Source organism: Oratosquilla oratoria, chromosome 17, assembly GCF_046742065.1.
Source record: "Oratosquilla oratoria isolate Oo_2021 chromosome 17, ASM4674206v1, whole genome shotgun sequence".
Taxonomy (NCBI): Eukaryota; Metazoa; Arthropoda; class Malacostraca; order Stomatopoda; family Squillidae; genus Oratosquilla; species Oratosquilla oratoria.
In genome coordinates this window covers 26141882-26149381 of record NC_134793.1, presented here as the reverse complement: position 1 = coordinate 26149381, position 7500 = coordinate 26141882, and the positions used below count along the sequence as shown (strand labels likewise).

Here is a 7500-nt window from a genome sequence, read left to right as displayed (position 1 = left end):
ATGGGTTCTGTGATCCGCCGATGGCACGGAAGAAAGGATAAGGTCCTATGTTTCAATATCCTAGTGCTACAGGCCCTGGACAACATTAGTCCTGAGGAGGCAAAGAGGTTGAGGGAAGAGGTCAAATTCTTTCTGCAACGCTTTATGGGAGAAGTTCAGCTCCCACTTTACATCTCAGTCGTCAATGTAATAGATCCTTGTTCTTGGGTGTAAGTTCCCTACGGGTTGAGTTCCACACGTAAATGGCAAACCTCAGTATGATAATCATATCAACCCCATGGGAAATTCTTTTATCATCAACAGTTATTATTTTTGCCCAGTGAAGTAGCTAGTATTTATGTACACACTGAACTCCCAGCGGGTAAATATGAAATGTTAGAGTTGTAAAAATGTAGCATCGCTGTTGTGGCGAGGAGATCAAGAACAATGTAGTTACACAACGGTTCAATGAAGGATTGATGTGATGGTACAGAAGTGCTATATTGAGCCAAAATTGAGTAATAGTCCAAGACAACAAGAGAAACGGATAAAGTGATATATAAAGATCGACATGTGATTTGCGGAATTTCCTCGGCCACTACTAATCCATGTTGGTTGGATGCATTTAGCCTTTTCTTACACTGCCCTCCTACTTCCCTTTCTTGGCCCTCAACTGCGACTCCATACTTTCTTCATGCACCCAGTTGACTAAATGGCCCCACTCTCTTCCCACTCAACGTAGAACCACGGATAACCGATTCCTGTTGCGTTGTTTTGTACAGGGTGTACATTTATTTCCGTATCATTGTCTACAGTCCTTTCTCCACGCATATGTACTTCTCATTAACCTGTGTCTTCAGCTCCAGCCACGGGGGTCCTAATGAGCTCTCTCTCCTCGCCGTCTAACCCCTTTAGCATGGGAGACGCTCAAAAGATTCTTATTGGGGCCGTGAATAAGCTATTTTGTTTAGATAAGGGATGAACTCGGGTCAAAAGAGGAATTTTTTGTATAACTATCGAATATCTATTTTTGCCTCAACTGTATTGAAACGTTTGGTCATAGCTGGTATTAGTTTCTTTCTATAAAGTTCATTACCGTGTCAACTTTTTTGCTTCGTTATACACCTCAAATCGTTCCTTCTAGTTGCCACCAGGCGACTTTGTCTAACAGAAAAACGACAACTACTCCCACCTTATCTTGAATAACCTTTTTCCTGTGTTCTACAACTTTTGTAAGTGTCATTAGTCGACGCTCTCCATCTGAGGGAAACGCGTTTGCAGCAAGAAGGGAAAAAAGTCAACTATGACAAGAATATTTCCCTTTGCCTGTATCCACTGCTCAATTTATATTACCCCCTTAAACTGATAATCGGTTAACTCCAATATATATTTCGGGGATTTTTTTTCTAAAACTACAGCACGTTATGCGCTATTTTCTGTATCGTAGCCCGCGTTCAAGATACTGAAGTGGCCGGCAAAATAAATCTATTCAGCATAATAAACTATTCGATACGATTTGTTTAATGGAACTGAATAGGAATACCTGAGGATTATAAATTATTTCCGACGAGCATTTTGTATGGTTTAATTCTATGCTGAATCGTGACAGCTAATTCCTTTCTGTACAGTCTATTCGTGATCCTCTTGAACTTGGCAAGCAACGCCGCTCTGTTTCCCGAAGCAACGATTCTCAGGCTGGACATTAAAAAAAACCCACATGCTTCAACAATGGATTCTTTGCTCAACCATCTAAAACACCCTTCACTATTTGTCTTGTCATTGACAAGTATGAACCCTACGTCACTCAACGTACACAAACCTAAGCTCGTCAAAAGCCTCGGATTGACTTGTCCAGATTTCAACGTGATCCACACTCCACAGAAGCCATCAGTAGGATGAAGTGGGTCCCATTACCTGCAACAAAAGGACATATGATTAGTTCTATGGGGATGAACGAAGCAATTATGAACTAGATATACACAAATACATGCAAATTATATCATACACGTACAAATATATATAGAGCCTACACATACAATATATAAATATATATATATATATATACATATATACATATCGATAATTTTTATGACAGTTGCATGCATATATATACATATATATACATATATATATATATATATATACTATATATATATACAATATATATATATATATATATATATATATATATATATATATATATATATATATATATATATATATATATAAGCTTTTTCAAAAACCTCCCGCAGCTGGGCAAGATGTTCTTCCCGGAAGCTGCTCTAAATTACAATATCATTTAAGTAACGTTTAACACCTTTCTTTCTCCGAGGAGATAGTTAATCATGACTGTGTTGATTAGTAGCTGGAGTATTCTATAAACGAAATTGGGAGGGGAGAGGCATTGAATGCGATAATCCTGCAGGCATTGCTAAAAGCAGAAAAATATTTTCTTTTGTGAAGCAATGATATTTGGTAATATCGCTTTCGCCTATCAATCCTGGTGACAGAAGTTGAGGATCCCTTGCCGTCTATGAGGTGGTCTGTGCGAGGTAGTGGCTAGGCGTCAGCTTTTATCATGTTCAGTTTTCTACTGTCCACTACCAGCATCTGAGTGGCGTCCGGTTCTGGGATTAGCAAAGAGGGCGCTGACCGACCGGGGGCGACATGAAGGCTGTGTAATAGTTTTCTCGGGTAGTAGCTCTACCTCTTCTTGTAAGAGTGTCTCTTTTTTTCTGGGTTCATCCTATAGGGTGACTGCTTGATGGGTGCACTAGAAGTCAGTCCTATGGTATGAGCTTCATGTTGTCTCGGGGTGTCGGACAATAATGTTGTGCACACTCGAAATAAAATGTCTAAATCTGTCTGATGCTTAAGTTTGAGGTCACTTAGCTTTTATGTCTCATAACGATGACAACTTCTGGAGTGGAAGGTTTGGATGGTGTAGAGTAGGTTCAGGTTCTTCTTCGGACAAGGTAGCCAAAGTGTAATGAAAAGCGACAGGTTTGCGAGAATAGCAGGACTTAAAGGAGATTATATGGCACACTTGGTGATGCTATCGCTAGTCCGGTTTTTCTATTACATAATTAAGAGTATTATTTTTTGCTGTGATTTTATATGATACTTGATTTCTGGTTTAGAGGGGATCTCTAGGAATAGGAGGATATACTAACACTTTTCCTGGTGAAAAACTTCGTGGTCATTTCTCTATCTTTCATATATACGTATATTTTTTCTTCGTTTTTATCTGAGTTTGCGCTAAGTTTTGTGTTGTCGTCTTCCAAGCTGTGTTTAACTTCTCTCTCAGTTGGCTTACGAAGTGGCACGCAGGAACAGGGTTACGTTCTTCCATCCATTTATTTTTCTTTTAACACCTTAAGAGGTTCTCTTAGCTCGTGGACAGAAACCAGGTATGCGGGTATGAACCCCCGACTGCCTTGAATGAACGTTCGTGTTGCCAACAGGAGGAACGGTAATCCTTCGTCCCAATCAGGTCCGAATCCATGGAATATTTCTAAAGCTCCTTGAGACTGTGAACGATAAGGGACGGAGAACGTATGTTTTATACAAAGTTTAGAGAGGGTTTGTTCAAGCTGTAACGACCTGAATTTGGATCTTTGGTCGCTCTGGATATCTTTGGGAAAGCCAAAGTGAAATATCTATTAGATTCGAGGATTATAGTCTTTGGTTTTACATCCCGTAATGGAGTAGCTTCATGGATCCTGGTGCTTATGCACATTAAAGTAACTAGTAGTCTCCTCTTTGCATAGACATTTGGGAATGGATGCAAAGAGGAGACTCTATGAAATGGTGATTGTGCTAACGGCATTGTATGGGGCAGAGACTGGAATTTAGGAGAGGCAGAGGGGAAATGTTTTTTAGATGAAATGTATGGAAAGTATGGTAGGCGTTACAAGGCTGGATGGTGTGAGAAACGAGGTGAGTAGGAGAGCTGGGGTGGATGGAAAAGATGATAGATAGGATTGATGAAAGACTATTGGGATGGTTTGGACACATGGAAAGAATGAGTGAAGAAAGATTAGTAAAAGATATGTGGAAGGCAGAGGTGGAGTGAGTGAACGTGAGGGGACGACCGAGGATGAGATGGAGGGATGGGGTGAAAGGGGCGTCGATCAAGAGGGCATGGCTGTTGAGCAAGGACCTAAGGAGAAGGCAGGAGATAGGGATGAGTGGAGAATGGCGATGTATAGATGATACTGTGATGCAAGGAAGGAAAGGGTGGGGGATGGGGAGTTTAGGGAGTAGTTATGTATGAGTGATATATTGACGCAGCTCGAAGGGATTTCTCCCCGTCTTCTCTTTTCTGCATGAGGAGACGTGGAGGTGGGGAGGGTCACCGATGAAGTGAAGCGGCCTTGCTGTGGATGTGTTGTGTCATGCTGCATTAATTCTGACCCAGGGCAGTAGGCGGAATACAGGGAGGACCCGTCATCCAGGAGGAGCTAAGATGAGGAGGTGGTGGATGGAAGTGGAAGTGGAATGGGTGGGAGTGAAATGGGTGGGAGTCGAGTGGGTCCTTGCCTCTTGACTTGGCTGCCTCCCCTGTAAGGGGGGGGGGACTCTTGGTATATAGATAGATACTTATGTTCTTCCTGGGAAGGAGAAGGTTCCATACAATCAATTATGGCCATAGTGAAAGGCTCCTCTATCACAAGGATAGGTTTTAATGGAGCACGGGGAATAATTTCGTTGGGTTTCTCAACCACTTGGCAAGTCTCTAAAGTCTTCCAGAATTGGGTTATATCCTTACGTATGCCAGGTGAATGAAAAAAAAAACGGGTTATATTTCTTTGGAATTTTCTTACACCTATATATCCTCCCGAGGAAGTAACGTGGACCATATGAAGAATGTGGTGTATATAGGAAGATGGGGCAACAATCTGGTGTTTTGCCTCCCTAAATTGTGTCATAATATTAACATCCATATTTACTGTCAGAATCCTCCTCAGATGCACACTGGTCCGACAATGAAGAAAGGGATGCATCATCCCTTTGGCTGGATACGAGATTATCTTGGGATCAAACAGAAATGTTTCACTCCCACCGTTTCTGAGTTTATCTTTAAACAGATTATCTCTCCCTAATGAGTTTGGCACAACATGGAAATTGGTAGGAGTAAGATTTTTGGCCTCTGCAGTTCTTCCATGGAATTGTGAGCGAGTAATGACACACACAGGACAAAGACTTGTATCACTGAGGGAAGGAGGCATGTCCTTCCTTTGTAGGAGTAGCTGCATCTGTGCGGCGCGGCGGCCCGCCGGCCACACCCCATGTATTAGTACACCTCAGAATAGAGATGGGGGTGACGTGAGCTATTCTCGGATGTGCAAATTGTCTCTTGAGGTATGAAAGGGGCAAAGTCCGGGCCATGTACCTGGTCATCATAGTTATTGCCAACAGGAGCCTTGTTAGGGAAGTCATTTTCGCTATAAATTGGAGCCGCTTCCTCAGTTCATCTTCGGGCGTGGGGAAGGGAGGCTTCTTTTGCCCGTTTTCTCTTCTTTATCTATGTTATTTTGAGCACAAGATTCTACACCGTAAGACATAGTTTGTAAATATGTGTTGAAAACCTTGACTTGTTTATTCCCCCTATCCTACGCTAGGGTCACCAATGTATCAAGAACAGAGTCGATTTGAAATATTTCTCCAGTAATGAAAATATCTATTTTGTCCTTTATGCGGGAATATTCGAGCTAAGGTATTCAACTAAAACATATACTGGATGAGAGTTTTTTTTTTTTTTTAACTTTACTAAAATTTAGACTGAGACTGACTCCCAGCAGTGTCGAAAGTTTGTGTTTTACAACATTTGTTTCCCATTGAGTAAATCCCTCTTCCTCTTCTTCAACAAACAGGTATTCATTTGAACCAACAGCTTTAAGCTGCCTCATTCCACTGACATCCATCTTAGCAGTTCCCCCATGAACTCCAACAAAGCACACCCGAACCTTCCCATCCCAACCCCCAACTCCCCCGCACGAACTTCATCCTTCCCAAACACCGACAGGTACACACAAGCTTACACTCCACACTCCCGAAAGGTTTTCCTTTTTATTATTAGGTCTAGTGAGCTCAAAGACTGCCGAGCAGTGCACCATGATCCCCATGGCAGCGAGTTTCTCCGGTACTTTGCAGTTCATTAGCACAGCCATCAGAAGGGTCTCAAGAGCGACTGGAGTGCTTAAAGAAACAAGAGCCGAGGAGGGCGAATATCAGATGATGGGCCAAGATGTAGAATGAAGAATTCCTGGGGGAAGGCACATTGTTATCGTAGTATGCCAAAAGTGAAAGAATAGGAAAATTCGAAGGAAGAAGGTTAATAGGATTCTGAAAGTTAGAGGAGAAGGGTGTGGCGAGGCCCCGAACACATGAAGCTATTGAGTTTGCTTTTGTGCAAGTTTACCCAGGTTGATGGACTCACTGGTAGCATCTAGAAAAAATACTGAGTAAAAAAACAAAAATGGAAAAAATATATATAAGATTAAATAAATAAGAGAGGGAGAGAGAGAGAGAGAGAGAGAGAGAGAGAGAGAGAGAGAGAGAGAGAGAGAGAGAGAGAGAGAGAGAGAGAGAGAGAGAGAGAGAGAGAGAGAGAGAGAGAGAGAGAGAGAGAGAGAGAGAGCACATGAGCTATTGAGTTTGCTTTTGCATAAGTTTCCCCATCTAGAAAAAAAAAAATCCGAAGTAAAAAAATCTAAAAGCTAAAATAGAATATAATAACATTAAACAAGAGAGAGAGAGAGAGAGAGAGAGAGAGAGAGAGAGAGAGAGAGAGTTAAGTGCCATAGTCTGGAGGAATGCTTAAGCCTGCCGCTATGGAGATTTACCTGCGAGATAATTAAGATGGGCAATGGTGCCCTGCCGTCAGAGCCCCCTTTTCAAATTATCTGTATTCCTCTTTATCCGTCCACCTGCTGCACTGGGGGAAAACACGATACAGCACACTCGCAGAGGGCACCAGAGCACGCATACACATACACACACATACATACATGCATATATACATACACACACATACATACATACATACATACATACATACATATATATATATATATACACGACATAAGTGGAGTAGGAAACACAGGAGGCTTAGTCTGAGTTCATTAGCACTGCCATCAGACTAAGACTACTCTGTTTCCTACTCCACTTACGTCAACCTGTCAGAATGTCTCAACACACATATATATTCATATATATATATATACATATATATATATATATATGTATGTATGCATATATATATATATATATACAGTATATATATATATATATATATATTACAAAGGATTACAAAGGCAGAGCATGCCGACATGAGACCTTTTGGTCCATATCTAGGTCGGATGCGAAAAAAAATCATAACAATAATAAATTAATAAAAAACTATAATAATGTAAATAACAAATAAAATACATAGATAAATGCATAGGTATAGTTAAATAATAAACAAACAGGTAAATAGTAAATAATAATAAATTGACATGTAACTAATAATAAATG

At 40.9% G+C, this 7500-nt stretch overlaps 1 protein-coding gene across 14 annotated transcripts in view; it reads right to left on the bottom strand.

Annotated features, from left to right (window-relative positions):
• LOC143034541 (uncharacterized) overlaps window positions 1-7500 on the bottom strand; it is a 200005-nt gene that overhangs the window by 94335 nt on the left and 98170 nt on the right. Inside the window, exon 2 of one of the 14 annotated variants that reach the window (XM_076200745.1) lies at window positions 1799-1893. The exons of the other annotated variants lie outside the window; for them this stretch is intronic. The gene's annotated coding sequence lies outside the window, so the exon portion shown is untranslated. The remainder of the gene's footprint in view (window positions 1-1798; window positions 1894-7500) is intronic. 14 annotated transcript variants of the gene reach the window in all.